The sequence below is a fragment of the Carcharodon carcharias genome, chromosome 7 (assembly GCF_017639515.1).
Source record: "Carcharodon carcharias isolate sCarCar2 chromosome 7, sCarCar2.pri, whole genome shotgun sequence".
In the NCBI taxonomy this organism is placed as follows: domain Eukaryota; kingdom Metazoa; phylum Chordata; class Chondrichthyes; order Lamniformes; family Lamnidae; genus Carcharodon; species Carcharodon carcharias.
Genome location: NC_054473.1, coordinates 56,438,379 through 56,455,674, shown reverse-complemented (window position 1 = coordinate 56,455,674; position 17,296 = coordinate 56,438,379). Strand labels below are relative to the sequence as shown.

The following is a 17,296-nucleotide window of genomic DNA, read 5'->3' as shown; positions in this document are numbered from 1 at the left end:
TAGATTGTGAAACTTCACAAGCATCTGTTTTTATTGAGTAATACCACTTGTGTCATGGAAAAGGGCCTAAAAACAACACAACATTTTTTTTGGATTAAATATTTTTAAAAATCCAAGTTACTACTATAGCATTCAGCTTTTACAGTAGAACTGAAAAATTAGGTTTAATAGGCTTCAAATTTGCTGTCCACATGTTCATGTAAAGTGATCTGAGCCTACAATGTAGCAACTGCAGAAATGTGTTTTTGTAGCTAAAAGGGCACAGTTTTGGAAAGCCTGCCAATGCTTCTCAAAGCTTCAAATCAAGTTAGTAGGATGAGCTGAGTTAATAGAAGCTGTGAAATTAACACCTTTTAAGACTGTTATTATAGAGAGCTTAGTCCACTATCATAAATCCACAGATCTAGTGAGATGTCATGCATACACACTGCCATGTCATTTATAATCCACATTATTATTGATTGTGGTATGAATGACAATTTTATTTATCACATTGTATATGTTGTGTGACTGATAACCCAATTGTGTATTCAGTAATCCAGGCTAGAGTTGTGAAATGAGGTCTTCATGAATGCCATTTTTAGTTCCCTTCAAAATAACCAAGCTCAATTTTTAATATTTATTCTTAAACAGCTGGAACTGCACTAACGCTTACTAGTATAGGTTCTACCCTTCTCCTACTCCATATATCTGTTTGTTCTCTTCTTACTTCATTGTATGTCTTTTTTCTTTGTATGTTAGTCTCTTTGTATCTTAGTCTTTTTCCTCCCATTTATATATTTTCTCTTTTCCCACCTGATTCTCTATCTCACTGCATACATCACTTTTTATCTCATCCTTTTCTTGGGATTTATCTTTATGCTTCTCTTTTGTTCTTACATATATCAGCCAATCTTATGAGAACAATAGTACTAACCTAATGCCTTGAATATGAAATTTTGCACTTTTTCTTAGTATCCAGCATACTGATGTGGAATTCACTCCTTCCAAGTTCGCAAGAACTGAGTGTTCTAAAGGTTTGACTTATGCACCAGATTTTATATATTGGTTATTACTGCATGGCTTGTTCACATCCCCACCCATCTCTTGCTAAAGAAGCTAACATATGACAGATTTTCACAGCTGGCCTCTGCCTCACCAAAATGACCATTCTTGTGTGAACTGGTATAGCATGTATCAGTGAGCTATTTGACCATGGGCTGTAACAGTTGAATCTATACCCTTACTCTACAAACACGTTTCCATCTGTTCCTTTTCAGATGAAGTTACATTGTTTCATAGTTTTCCATTGTGAGATTTGAACTCTTGATCTTGGGGTTACTACCATAACCACTTGGCTATTTAGGCCAAGCTAAAATTAATCTTCAATCTGTTTTTCAGATGAAGTTACATTGTTTCATAGTTTGCCATTGTGAGATTTGAACTCTTGATCTTGGGGTTACAAACCCAGTACCATAACCACTTGGCTATTTAGACCAAGCATAGGAACAGATGGAAACGTGTTTGTACTCGAAAGAGTTATACCCTTACTCTTACCAGGGGTCCACATGCACAACTTACTAGTAAGATTTGCTGGACTGTGATCAAGAGTGGAAATCCTGGATGACTTTTCACCCCTAGTCCAGGGGTTCTGAAGCCTGGCTGACTTTGACCAATTCAGATTGAACCTGGGACCTTCTTCAACTGCATGACACAGTAACACATAATGTTGCACATGTGACTACAAGATTATAGTATTTGTTGCCTGGTCTCAGGAGACTTTTCCACTTTTACAATTTTTTTGCGAGACTGTTAGTGTTGTAGGTTATTGGTAAAGCATCAATGTGCTTTTTCTCTTAGTGAAGGAGCTCTGGTGTTTCTTTTAGTACTTTTTGAAGTTCTTGAAAGTTTTTATTTGTTTCAGTGTTTCTTACATTAATGGGTGCAGGAAGGTGTGTGTAATAAAACAATGGTGCACATTTTTATTTCAACAATATAGAGCAAGCAGTGACTATTGCTTATTCATCATATTTAGTTTGTCTTTTAGGATAGGAAGCTTCCTTTTCTTGCTGAAATTAATTTGTGCGCAGTTACACAACGATCCATCTGCAAGATTGGTGCATGTGTTTAAATCCCAGGGATCTGAAACCAAGATTGAGACAAACTTCAAATTGCTAGCAACACACCTGCTTGCCATCATCAGGAGAGTTTGTGTGGCTAAGGCTTTTTTTTAAGCACTGTGCCAGCCTCTGTAATGATGAATGATATTCACAGAAGAATGTGATTTCATTATGTTGTTCTACTAGAAAATAATTTGCTGTAGATAACAGGCAAATCCCATATATAATGTATAAGAAAATATTTATTGATGTGAACTGGTAATCATTTCCTGTATTACATTGTTGTTTAGATCTCAAACACACGTGCTAAATCTCCCTATATGAATAGGTCAGGCCTTGGCAAATATTATCCATCTAAGCATTCTAAGTAGGTCTTATTATTCTAAATAAAAATTGTATTGAATGTTTACATTTGGGGTTAGGCTGTTTTACAAATTGAATATAATTCTCCAAAACCATTAACGCACTGTTTTCCAAAGCAGCAATTTTGAAAAGGCTGTTGCAGAAATTCGTAGGGCATTTGGACTTAAAAACCTAGAACATAAGGCTTGAGTGGATTTGAAACTTAATGTCGCAAACCTTTGAAATCATTGAATGATGTCAGTATATTTTTAAAATTCTCATGAGGCTATACTGCACATTATGTTCAAACACACAAAAGGTGCAGAATGTATATCATTGAGGTTTGCATTTACAATCCTGCGTTTTGCTATTCCCCACGACCAGTTTTGAATTTGATGCATTATGGTTCATAGCAATGACCTTGCAAGAGTATACACGGACAAATACTGTCACAACTGGACAACCAGACAAATAGACAAATGTAAGATGCCATACAGTTTCTTGCAGGTTATTTAAGGGATAAGTAATGGTACCTGTGGAATGTTCAAAGGAGTAATCCCCAAGCAAGAAGGTAAAAGCAACAGCAGGGTTCCATTGACTGGAATATAAGCCAGTTGTAGAGGGGTCACCTAAGTCAAACCTATATAAATTCATTGTTTAATAGCATATACTAAGCCATTGACAGTATATGGAATCTCTTATGAGCAGTCAGAATCCCATAGGTTTGATTAAGTCAAATCTGACAGACTCAGTTTTCTTTTACATTTTTCAACTCAGTCAAGGACATGGCAATCTTAAATCATTTGTACTGTCACAGTCCTACAGGAGCTAGAATACATGATGCAGTTATACAAGTTGAGTTTTTATGGAACCCTTTAAAATCATCTGTGATGAGATCACTTTGGCTTTAATGTGCAGCAGTTTATTTCCTGATAGTGTCATTTTCCACTTACGGTTAGAGTGCTGAAGTTTTTCACCGTTCTGAGAAATTAAATGATTTTTGTTATGAATTTAATTGGACAAAGCCAGTTTTATTTATGTTAAAACATTTGCAACAATCCTTTTAATTTTGTAATATTAACTGGTGTTATTTTCTTTGTATGAATGAAACTGACAGTGAAAAATCACACATTTTCCTGGTGTGTACTTTGTGTAATTACAGCATCAAATTGTACTTTGCAATGATTGGTTTGACTTGAAAGGCATTCTGATTTTTTTTGTGTGGCATTGCAGTCATGCAAGCCTGTAAATTATAGTTGGTGGTTTTAACTAAACACATTTGCATGGCATTCCTCTGTCCGCTATTGGAGGCATTAAACTGCTATCTTGACAATATTATTGTGCACACGTTTGATGCATTTGTATGACATTTCTCTCTGCTATTTTAATAGAGGCATTAACCTATTTAAAATAAATAAATGAGGAACTTCTTCAAAAGATCAGACAGATGTATGCCATCCTAATATGTTAAACATGCACTTTTCAGCTGATGCAATGAAGGAGTGCTCTTACCCTTTAACAAAATCTATTTGATTTGTTTTTTAAAAATGAATGTTAAAAAATGAATGTTAAAAATTACTGCTGGACTTGGGACTTCACCAGTTTTGCTTGGGGTCTTGTGCACTTCCTTCCACCACACTGCTAACAGGCCAATGAACCATTCCTGTTCTGCTGAACTCCTAAGTTCCCCCACATAGTGATGCCAGTTCAAAGGATCTTCCTTTACTGCCAAATTCTAGGAGGCCTACTGCATTGCTAAGAATTTCCAGGGTCCCTAGCCTTTACTGCCAAAGCCCAGGACTATCCCTTAGTGCTGCCAATGTGCAAAACTGTCCAGTGTGGCTAACTGTCCTTACCCAGTACTGGTAAGTACCAGATCTCTAACTCCAACTTGATATATCCTGCATACCAACTTGTTGTATATTCTTAATTTTAAATCTGGAACGAACTACATGAGTGGGGAGGAATTGTAATGCAGTGGGTAGCTTCCCTGCCTCTGAATCAGATACTCTGGGTTCAAGACCCACTAGAGGACTTGAAGGTCATGGAAGGTGCATCCATTATGTTGCCAAACAGGTTGGTTATCAACCTTCAAATCCTTTCAGCACATATGGCAGGCAGTAAGAGCAGGAGAGTTTCCTGGTCAGCCATGCTTGATGCAGAGTGGTGTCCCTCAAGCTATAGCCTTTGGCTTCAGGCTAGGGACCTGTTCCAGGAAAAACCAAGCTATGGAAAACAGACATAAGCATGTGCTTTGCTTCATTCACCTCTAGATGTGGGAAGTCTTCTAAGTCTATGGGATATATATTAGAATATAATTGTTAAAGGAATAAATTTGTGAAATAAAAGCCACTCATTTATGGCTTTCACAGAATAATGGACGGAGCCATAAAATTTGATCCCTAAGCCACCAATAAAAATCAAACAGTGTATATTAAAAGTGGAATTTGATTTATTTAGTCATTATAAATCAGTTGCTCAGATGTTATCTCTGACATGGCATAAACATTCCTACTGCAATAAAGCAGTGTAACCTTTGAGGCACTGTGAGCAACACCATGCGAGAGCTGTTAGCAGCATAATATATTTCTACAAAGCATGTTTGGTTTACCGGATATGCACAGATATGCTTGTTCAATTCCAAATATATTTTGACTACTGCGCCAAACCTTACCTCAATCCTTATATCTCCTTGTCCTCCTCTTCCTGTCATCCAGTCATGTGACCATTCATTTCTCCCCTCTTGGGTGCTTTGCTCCCACAATCTCTAACCTAGCTCACCATTACCTGCTGCTTTCCCACTCGTGAGCTGCTACCCCAGATTTGAACCCCTTTGAACATGTGCAAAATTGCCCACTGTGCCGACATGATCATCAAGGTATCCTTATTGAATGATAACCCCAACTGTTCGATACTTCTGCTTTGGTAAATTTCCCCCTTAATGTGGTCATTGGGGACTAACTTTGCCAACCTCTTTGCATTCCAGTCACCCCAACAACCACTACACATTTACACCCTGTCCATGGAGTCACCACCAGTGTCATCAACCTTCTCCACTTTTTTCTCCAGAATATTGATTTACTCTCAAATAATGCCATTGCTATGCATATCCTAACTGCGATGATAGTATTGGCATCCTGGCTTTAACTGAAACTTGGCTTACAGGTGCTCATAAGTTTTTCCGGACTCAAGCCTTGTTACATCTCTCTGCTTTCCACTGTCTGCCCCACCCAAACCACCACCATAATGGCGTGGCCCTGATCACTAAGTCACAGATTGGTCTCTCTTCCTACTCACCTCACTGTATTCTGTTCCTCTCACCTCTCCTTCATAATTTCCATTTTCTACCACCTGCTGTGAAGCCCCACCTCTAATTTCTCCCTGAACTTTCCTTGCTTCTTTCCTCCCTCAGCCTCTACACTGAACAGCTCATTTTTTTATATGTCATTCCCCATCACAGCTCCTTTGCCTTCTCATTTCCCTCCTGTCCTCCCTTATCTTCTCCCACCATGTAAACGCTTCTATCCATATTCACACCCACCCCTTCGACCTCGTCATCTTGTGGCCTCTCTGCTCCCATTATCTTGATCACAGATAAGGTTGTCTTAAACCACTTTGCTGTATCCCTCACCACCCAGATTCCCCTATTCCCTTCCAGTGCCACTTGTATTGCTTCAATTTCTTAAAAAAAAACTCACCCTCGCCAGCATTTACCACTGCACTTAACTCCAGCTGTCTAACCTTAGGCTTCCCATTGCTGTAAATTGAAGGGATGCCAGTGCCTGCACAATCATAAAATAACAAGAATCTAAGCCTATAGTGGAGGAGTGGAAAAATGAGAAAAAATTTATAAAATTGAATCAAAACAAATTTATTTTTCAACTTTAAGATGAACATTTTCATGTACAAAACTGAGACTTATCAGAATGTAACTGTAATTTTTAATGAATAACATTAGCGATGCAATGGAGCTATACAGTGAAAAACTATTTTAATTTCCATTGGGTACAGAGTAGAAAAACCCAGTGAGCTATTAGACAACACAAGCTACTTGTAATTGGAGATCTGGATGGTATTCTAATTTTGTTCAGTATATGTTTTGGCAAACACATTTTGCTGTGTTGCGAAACTCAAGAGTTTACAATGTTGTACATTGTGTCACCCCTCCCCCATTTACCATGGTACATTTACTTTGTAATTTGTCACCAGGGAGGGGCAGAGATAAGTGGTGCCATTGACATGGGATTGTATTTGTTTTTAGCGGGTACACTTGGTGTGAATGTTGTGCTCTAGTCTGCACCAAATATGCCAATGAAAAGTATCTTAGAATCAAAAGCAACTTTGCTTAGATTTTACCTTGACTGACTATAAAGTGACTTAATGATACCAGCAATTCATTTAAAGGCATGTAGATCATAATACCCACAGTTTTCAGTTCTCAATTACCTGATCTCATCTGGAAGCTATCAGGTTGCTAAAATGGCCACAATGTCCCGAAGAAATCAATCAGGTTTCCCATTCCTAACCACAGTCTGGTGGCCCTGGCTGAAAGGCACACATGTGTGTGGATACTGATTGGGCTGAACTGTGATATGTTTCATGGATGAATAGCCTGCTGATGCACTGTGCAGTTGTACACATGAAGAATGGATTCATGGGTGAGTTACTGGAAACACTTGGCACCCTGAGATCAAACCCAGCCTGCAACAACATCCTTTAAAGATGGTGAGTTAGAATTGGGAAAGGTATGTGAAACATATCAAATTGACCCATTAATACTTATTGGGTGATGTAAAACAGTGATTTGCGGAATTGAATAAACTGAGTAAAACAGTGTTCAGTGTTAGACACAGCAAAGATTATAACTTAAGTCTCTTTGGCTACTATAATACTATGAGTAATGGTAACAGTTAGTTCAGATTAGTAAACTGTTATTAGTTCCAGTGATTCAAATGGCTGATTAGAAAACACTAATTACTGTTTTTTTTTCTCCTTTTCATGACCACCAAACACAATGGTACTCTATGAATAACCTCCAGGAGGTGTACTTCTGTTGGGTGAGGCTTGTTTACTTTTCTTTGTAGTAGTATGCTCAGCTACTGCAAAGTTTTTTTTTAACTGCCAGTTCAGCCAAGAATTAACAAAACTTATATATCAAGCAAGAATAGGCCAGCTGAAATGTCAGCTAAAACAGTAATTAAGTTCCAGGTACTTTGGATGGCAGTCTTCACATTCAGCAGTCCAAGCTACTGGGCTTAACTCTGTTCTGAGATGTTTTTACTAGCGGTAGTTGGTGTCTTTTAGGAGAAATCGATTTCACATTCACTTGATGCCACCTATGGCCTTAACATAACTTATCAACTCTTGGTCATATTGATTAAAAGACCAGGTTTTGTTCTAAAATGGGAAAGTCTGGTCTTTGGCTCATTCAGTTTTGTGGCTAAAAAGATTGAAATATTTTGGTTGTGTCAGTTTTAAATTTTTTGATAGCTGCTTTTTATTTAAAAGACAACTGCATAGAGTGAAGTTTACTGTGTGGCATGGCACATGATACTTTATTTGAATTCCAAGATAAGTCTTAGTCTGTGGTAAATTAAATATGCTACTTAGGGGCCTTAATACCTATTGAATGATCCTTCTTTAAAAAAAATTGTTACCGATGAGCAGAACAGACATTGGGATTTATCAGCGACTCCTAAACATGATTTTTAAAAAAAACCTCCAGCGGAGGCAGGAGGGAGGGAGTGTTCCTTCTGACTGAACAGTCTTCACTATCACCCCTAAAAGCCCCCCACACCCTAATACCCGCTTCAATCCTTTGTCCCAAAAATTCTTTCTGGGCACAACCAGTTTATGTGTCAAAGAACCGCACTGCTCTCCTGCAGAGTTTTTTCTTCCAATTCCTGGTTTAAGATTTAACATAAATGGATTTGTTAGAGAAAAGCCCACTGCTGTTGCATTAGCTCTACTATAACCCCCCAGAAGGTAGTTTATTCCCTATTTAATGGAAGGTTGTTCAAGCCACCAAAATGATGATTAGAACAGGAAACAAATGATGCTCCTGACCAAGCCAAATGTGATTTTTAAAAAATGTTTATAATGGTGTTAGAATTATTTTCACTCTCTTTGCTAAAAGACACAACCTGTAGATAGAATCATTTTAAACTGAATATAGAGCTGTTCATCCAGTATAATTGCAATAAAGCACTGCCTAACATTGTGCCCAAAGAGGCCACAGTCAATCAAGGAGATCTTTACAGAAAGAGTGTAGAGATTTTGATTTTGGTAGACATTACTTCAAAATTTGCTGCCGGTCATTGCTTTGTTTTTGATAGTCTATTAAAAAATTGTATTTCAACCAGGCTCAAAAGTGAAATATGAAAAAATATTTTTATGTTTTTATACATTGGTATAATGGCAACGTTTTAAGAACATAGTTCTTTTGCACTCTTGCAACTTTTATGAAGTCAGCTTTGCTCATTTTCCTCATTTTCATTGAGTTAAAATAGGAATTGTGCAGGTTAATGCTGTAAAATTTGGATAAATATTTGCATGGAAATTAGCTTAGATAAAATTATATGATTTAGTTTAATGAAGTGGGCTTTCATTTATGCCTAATAAAAATATCTTAGTGGTTCCTTGAATAGTTTGATTTCTTTTGTAATAAATGTAGAATTAGGTGGTTTTAATTCTTAATTACTGGAACGATTGTTATCTGTGGGATGTGAGCAGACTTGGTTGTGTTCAATGAAGTGTCTACTTAGCCATGACTAGGAGTAATTGTTCTCAAGTGGGTTGCACAATGACCTATTAATGCTTGCTTTGACCTCATGACCTTTTCTACCCATTTTCGAGAGTTTACAGCTTGGGTATTTTTGGGTTGCATTGGGGTTAAGTAAAAATCTTCGTTGAACTATTTTTAGTGGGTAGCTGTTCTGAAACTTAAATGTTATCTTGAAGCATTGAGAATCTTCAAGTGACAGTAACAATAGTAATCACTTGTAGTTGGTAGAAATGTATTAAACTAGACACATGGTAATATTTACATTTTTGAGTGCATGTGTGTAACACACAATCATTTAAGTTTTGCTAATTTGTGCAGGGACAGAGGATGCCAAGTTTCTGTTCCCTCTTGTGGTTATGTAGACCAATAGCTTTATTTGGTAGAAAGGGGCATGAAAGGTTTCTTTACATATAATTTGTTTTGTTGTTGAACTGTGGGCAAATTGAAAATGTGAGGTTGTGTTTATTAAGGTCTGTTGCCTGAGAGTTTAGAGTCTAGTTGTTTATTTGGAGTTATAGACTTGTCCTTAACAAACAGTAAAATAAGAGGGGTTGTTTTTCTCATGGTTAAGAAGAATGGCCACATAGTCCGCAGAGGCTGCCAGACCTGCTGAGTTTTTCCAGGTATTTTTATTTTTATTTTAGTCTGGGGAACCCTGTTTATACAGGCTAACTTAGCTACAAAGCATATATTCAAAGAAGTGTGTGTGTTTTATGGCTTTAATATTTTGCCAGCTTCTGAAAATATACTTTATTTATGGGAGTTGATGCAGTTCTTCATATTGCTGTTCAAAATAGAGGCTTATCAGAATGTGGCTGTAATCTCTAATGGGTCACATTGAATAGAGGCCAGTCACTTTCCACAGGGTGTGAAGAAAAGACAGTGGGTGCATTATCCTGGGTCGGCGTTGTCACCCAGGATTTCACTAAAATGTAATGTTGTATGTGTAAATTTTTATACCAAGTTCAATTGGCTTGTGGGAAAAAAATCCAGCAGTTGTCCTTACAAATGTGGAGTGTACGATTTGAGTTAAATGTCACCAAGATAGTAATAACAGGTCTGTCCCCAGTAATGAGAATAAGAAGATGAACTTGGAGATGGTATATGCTAAATTGTATTGGCATAAGTGTAACTTTTCATACTGCATATTGATGCTGTTAACTCGTCTACTGGTAACACTTATGTACACTGATGCACAAGTGTGCTCATGTAGGGAGTAGGTTGTCTGCCTGCTATCCATCTTGCTGTTGTGTCATGAATGGAAGGATAGAGAAGAACATATAACTTATTTTAGAATAAACTCATTATGGAACAAATTGCGTAACACTGTCAGCTTGTGCTAAGTGATTTGAATTCAGTCAGAACAATAATTTGGCTGCTACAATTGAGCCTTGGCACTTTGACCAATCAAGGGGAACACCACCACTAAAAGTTCCCCTCCAAGCCCCTCACCATCCTGACTTGGAAATATATTGCCGTTCCTTCACTGTCGCTGGGTCAAAATCCTGGAACTCCCTTCCTAACTGCACTGTTGGTATACCTACACCACATGGACTGCAGCGGTTCAAGAAGGCAGCTCGCCACCTCCTTCTCAAGGGCATTTCGGGTTGGGCATTAAAATGATTGCCTGGCCGGCGACACCCACATTCCATGAAAGCTTACAAAAAAATTAAAGTCCCAACTTCAGGTCACCATATTGGAAAATGTGCATGTGTGATTGTTGAATAAGGCTCTGACCAGTGTGCTGGTGTGCTTTTGTTGCCTTTCACAATTAAATAATCTGCCAACACTGTCAAAGCTCACATTTGAAAAATAGTTACTTGGTCAAGGAATTGGTGGGCTGCTGTTTCCTGCGGAACTGTACCCCAACAAGATACAGCATCTTCAGGAGAGGCAGAATAAAGAAGGAAAAACACTGCCTTACATTAAAATAAAATAAGCCAAGTAAATGTGATGTAAACCAACGCATGAAGAAAAGTTCAATTAAACTAGCAGGACTTTCTACTAGCGTTATTACACTTTTTTAAGATTATCAAAACCGCTAAAGCAAAACTGCAGTACCATTATTCTTCATCCATTGTCCTAAATTGATGTCATCTCTTCGTGCTGCGCGCTCTCTCTCTCTCTTCTACCGCACCCCCTCCACCCCCCTTACTAGACAGAACCTTATGTTTGCTCAACATCTCCAAGTGATAGATGGATTGATACATGGATTGCACTCAATGCCACAGGATATTGTTGTTCCCTTGGTAGCTCCTAACATAATATAAAATGAATATTCTGTGCACATGCATACATATAATATATATGAAATGTGGGACTATTTTCCCCTGTTCATGCACTAGTGTGCAGAGATGGGATTTTTTTCTGTTTCCTACAATAAAGAAAATGCCTTGGTTATTCTTGTGAATTTACTTTGTCCCTTACTCCTTTTTTGAAGACTGAGATTCAACAAAGGTCTCTTGTTCATTGTTTGAGGCAAAGATGACCATGTTCATCACCTCTGGGGTGTTTGGTACGGTTTCAGTGGTTGACTGTTAAGGCCAATCTGCACTTGGAAGGTTCTGCTGCAAAAAGGACAGGATACTGCAGATGATTGAGTTTTGGATGAGTTGCTGGTTTGGGATTTCCTCTCCTTTAGTTTTTTCTTTGCCCCTGATATGCGTATTTGAAGGAGGTCACATTTTTTATTTGTTTGCACCAGGTGCAGTGATTCTGGTTGAGCTTCTCCCAGAACTCAGGGCCGATATCAAGAGTGTCCTTGTAGCATTTCCTTTGACTGCCATGAGAGTGCACCACAGCCTCAAGCTCTCCATAGAAGATTTGCTTTGATAAATGAATGTTAGGCATTCTGGCTACATGAGCGGCCCAACTCAGTTGTGACTGTCTTGATATGGTGTGGATGCTTGGCAATCCAGCTTGAGAAGGCACCCCAGTGTCTGGTAATCTTTCCGGTCATCTGATCATCAGAAGTGTCCAAAGGCAGCTTAAGTGAAAGTGGCTGAGCTTCTTGGTATGATACTAGAACATGATCCAAGGCTTGCATGCACAGAGTGGAGCAGGCAGGACTATTGCTTTATTGGCTTTCACTTTAGTGGGCAGACATACTCCTCTTTCCCAGATTGATGTTCAAAGTCTGCCGAAGGCAACATTTGCTTTGACAATTCTTGCGTGTGTCTCACCATCAAAATGGACAGCTCAAAAGAGTGTGTGCTGCTGAGGTAAGTGAAATTATCCAGTGATGCCAAATTCTGGTCATAGATTGAAATCTTGGGCTTGAAATGGGACAATCCTGGAGAAGGCTGTTACATTACTTCAGTTTTCTTTGTGCTGATTGTAAGGCCGAATGCAATGGAGAACAAGTCCATGCTACATTGCATGTACAGCTCTGAACTAGCAGCTAGTGCACAGTCATCAGCAAATAAGAAATCGCAAAGTATGTCCTTGGAGACCTTGGTCTATGCTTGGAGTTGTCTCAGACTGAACAACTTCCTATCATTGTGATACATGATTTTGATGCCAGTATCACCAAGATGGAAAGCATCATAGAATGTGGCAGAGAAAAACATGCTGAGTTGTGTTGGTGCCAGCATTTACCCCTGCTTAATTCCATTAGTGACTGGGACTGGGTCAGAAGACTCGCCATCAGCCAGGACACATGCAAGCATGCCATCAAGGAACTATTAAACATTGTGATGAATTTCTCTGGCAACTTAATTTCTCCATTACTTTCCAAAGGCCCCCATGGCTGACTGTCAAGAGTCCTGATCAGGTCAACAAGAAGAAGTAGAAGCCCATGCTCTGTTCTTGGCATTTCTCCTGGAGCTTGTCTAGCTGCAAACACCATTATCTGTGGTTCCTTGACTTTTCTAAAACCTCACTGACTCTGGCAGCAGATCCTGATCAAGATGTTGCACTGAGCAGCTCAGCGGATTCTTGCAAAAATTTTGCCAGCAATGGAGTGGAGTGAGATTCCTCTATAATTGTCACATGATTAGCAATTTTCTTTCTGCTTCTACAGGTGGACAGTGGAGACATCTTTGTATTCTTGTGGGATGGTTCCTGGCTCTCACAAAGACTGAAAGTGTTCAGTGAACTTCTTGACCAGGCATTGACATCTGGCCTTTCAGACCTCTGCTGGGATAGCATCAGCTCCTGGAGCTTTGCCACTTAGAAATGACAAAAGCTATCAAACTCAGGTCTAGCATCAAAAGGTATTATTCCAGGCAACACTAATATCTAAATGCCTATTTTACTTGCCTGATCTTGGACAGTGGATCTCACAGCTGAGTCTAATTATGTCTTAATTGTACATCTCTATCTACATACTTTCAGCAAGGGTCATGGGACAACAGTTTAGAGTGGTAATTTTTCCTCTAGCCCAGTTGGAGAACACTTCCTCACTACTCCCAGTTTAGGTTAGCTAACTCAGCATTGATCAGGAATCAATCCAGGCTTAACGCACTTATCCACTGAAATATTGGTGGCAGTGGAAATTGTAACACAATTTTCACATAAGCAGTGTTAAATACAGCACAATCATTTTTATTTATAGAAATAAATTACAGTCCATAGTTTACAGTAGCTTATCAATTGGTTGCAGTCTGCAAATTGCATTGATAATTATGTAGATTTGTAAAGTAACCATTTCTTAAATTGTGATTGTTTTAGTTTGAAGAAATGCAGAACTGATTTCCACCCTGCCCACAATTTTTCAGCTTTCTGTCCCATGATCTAAAGACATGCTGCGGTCGAGTTTCACAGTACCTTGTACAAGTGAACATTGGCAGTTTGTTACTGAGGGAGATTTAAGCACATACCTGAACCTTTCATTGCCCAATATTTACACACATGCACTTTTCAGCAGGGGCCATTGGATAGTGAGCAACAGTCTTAATTCAGGGTTTTTCAGATCCTATGGGTTGGCCTCAGTTTGGAAGGTGGCAAGGATGAAACTGGAATTTCCAAATTTGTGGATACCAGAAATCAATGTAACCAAGGCCTAGATCCTAATGTTTAACTGATGCGATAATTATTTTCCACAGCTTGCATTACAGGTAAGAGCAGAGGAGCTGAGTAGCAGTGTAGGTGTATGAGTGAGAATATCCAGGGGAAAAAGATACTGCTGGGAAAAGGAGGAATTATATAATTGGAATGATATTAAATCACCTGACACAATACTGAATTTTATGAAGGAGAGATGGTGGTGTGAAAATGTATCACGCTAAGTGACAAGAAAGTATAGTTTTAGTAAAATCTGTCCTATTTTGCATCTCAGATTTGTTACCAAGGTTATACCAATGCTGCCCCAAATATCATGAAATTCCTGGTGTAGTGCTGCTAAATCCATAGATTTTGCACCTCATTGCTGTTCAGTGGGTTATCTGAGATGCAATGGTGGAGCCAAAGTAGTGCCTGAGAAACTGATAACTTCAGTGCATGATGCACACTGACACTGTTTGACTATTTACTGGCAAGATTGTAGAAATTAGTTGGACCTCAGTCTCGGGGCGATCAATGACACCCACAAGGTGTATTCGATCTGAGAGCCCCAAAACTGGCCTGAAACTGAGCTTTGAGCTTCTTCTAAAAAGTTTAGTAAAGCCTATTTCTGTCTTGCTCATATGAATTAAAACAAATACTAAAACTTGACTTCTTAGTGTTGGCCAATTGATAGGCTGCATCCTCACGCAAAGAAATTTCAGTCGTCCCGAGTGATCCCAAAATAGGCATGAGACACTAACTTTTATCAATAAGGGGCCCAATGCCTGTTGTAGGAAATGTTTTCAGCTATATTGTTCTTGAACAATTTTTAAGCATCCTGGGGGCACAGGGCATGATCCCATATAAATGCCTCCATTTTCTGTCGGGAAAACGAGTGCTGTCATGATCAATTTATATCTCTGTGACTCACCATCAGTTCCTTGGGACAGTAGAATCAATGTGCACTGCTGGGTGTTACAGGCTTTATACACCACACCTTCCCGTCTTGATGATTTGACATTCACTGGCAAGTAAACGTGATGATGATAGCTCTGTGTTTTTGAAGAAACTGAAGTATCATCACTGTGGGCAGGTATGATTCTGCATGTGTATATTATGTTTAATGGGCTCATTTCAGGTAATGTCCTGAACACCCATTACATTTTCTTTACTCTTTCATGGGCTGTGGGCATCGCTGGCAAGGCCAGTATTTGTTGTCCATCCTTAATGGCCCTTTTTAACAGTTTGGCATTTCAGAGGACGGTCATGGATCAACCCACATTGCTGCGGGTCTGGAGTCACATGAAGGCCAGACCAGGTAAGGAGGCCGATTTCCTTTCCTCAAGGTCATTAGTGAACCAGATGGGTTTTTACAACAATCAGATATAGTTGTCATGATCACCATTGCTGACACTAGCTTTTATGTTCCAGATTGATTAATTGAATTTAAATTCCACCAGCTGCCTTGGTTGGATTTGAACCCTTGGCCCTCCCTAGTCTGGGCCTCTGGATTACTAATCCAGTGACACCACCACTATACCACCATCTCTCTGACCCCCCTGCCCATGAACTTTTGTATACAATTCTGGCTTGATACCCTTTCATACCATGACAAAGTTGGTAGTCCAAACTAAACTGAACTATTAGTGCAGTTGTGAGGTGACATTCATGCAACACAATTGCCAGACAGTGACTGCCTCAAACAAGAGAGAATCTAACCATTTCCCATTGAGGTTCAATATCATTACATCACTGAATCCCCCAACAGCAATATCCTGGCGTTACCATGGACTAGAAATTTAATTGGGCCAGTCGTATACAAGACTAGGCCAGAGGATGTGAGTAAGTCACCACCTGACTCCCCGAAGCCTATCCAGTATCTGCAAAGCGTAAGTCAGAAGTGTGATGGAATACTTTCCACTTGCCTGGATGAGGGCAGCATCAACGACATTCAAGAAGCTCAACATCATCTAAGACAAAGCAACCCTTTTGATTGGCACCCCATCCACCACCTTAAGCATTCATTCCCTCCACCACTGATGCACATCGGCAGCATTGTTTGCCATTTATAAGATGCACTGCAGCAGATTGCCAAAGCTTCTTCAGCAGCACCTTCTAAACCCACAACCTTTATCACCTAGAAGGACAAGGGCAGCAGATGCATGGGAACACCACCACCTCCAAGCTCCCCTCCAAGTCACACACCATTCTGACTTGGAACTATATAATTCTTTCACTGTCACTGGATGAAAATCCTGGAACACCCTGCCTAACATGACTGTGGATGGACCTACATCAGATGGACTGCAACAGTTAAAGAAGGCAGCTCTCTGCCATCTTTGCAAGAGCAATCAGGGATGTGAGTGACACTCGCATCCTGTGAACAATTTTTTTAAAACCTACCTCTCCAATTATTTAATCCATATTAGTACCCCATCAATCTAGGTTTGATTCACATAATACTATCATCACACAATAAGCATGGTATGTTACTTTTGGCATGATGCTTTGTAGTTATCATGGATTCACATTGACTAATGAGTAAAACACAAATGGAGTTAATCACAAGAGGAAGGCTTCATAATGTACTTCAAAAATCATAGCATGATTAGAATCAACATGGTTTTGTGACCAAGGAAAATCCTGTTTGACATATTTATTAGAGTTTTTGAGAATGTAAGTCGTAGAGTAGATAAAGGGGAACCAGTCAATGTAGTACACTTGGACTTTCAAAAGGAATTTGATATGGTGCTGCACAAAGGGTGGAATTTTTCGTGCCTGCTGACATCGGGTGCCATGGCGGGTGTGAGTGGGCAGTATGGTGGAAAGGCCAAAAATCGGTTTCATGGCACCGCGTAACCAGTTTGCAATCGTCCACTCCACCCATTAATGGCAGGCCGTATTTCCCGCCACCGCATGTTGGGAACTTAATTTTAATGCATTTGCCTCTCATTATAAGCCCTGCTCTCCGGAATCATCCAAGCTAGATCATCCGGGCACTACGCCGATGTGTTTTGCAACAGTATAAGGCGTGCAGCTGGCCAACTGCACTTTGACGGGAATGCAGAGGTGAATGCACAGCAACGTT

The 17,296-nt window shown here is 39.4% G+C and overlaps 1 protein-coding gene across 12 annotated transcripts in view; it reads left to right on the top strand.

Moving 5' to 3' along the window:
• foxp1b (forkhead box P1b) overlaps positions 1–17,296 on the top strand; it is a 518,322-nt gene that overhangs the window by 22,704 nt on the left and 478,322 nt on the right. The window contains exon 2 of one of the 12 annotated variants that reach the window (XM_041192647.1): positions 7,481–7,498. The exons of the other annotated variants lie outside the window; for them this stretch is intronic. The gene's annotated coding sequence lies outside the window, so the exon portion shown is untranslated. The remainder of the gene's footprint in view (positions 1–7,480; positions 7,499–17,296) is intronic. 12 annotated transcript variants of the gene reach the window in all.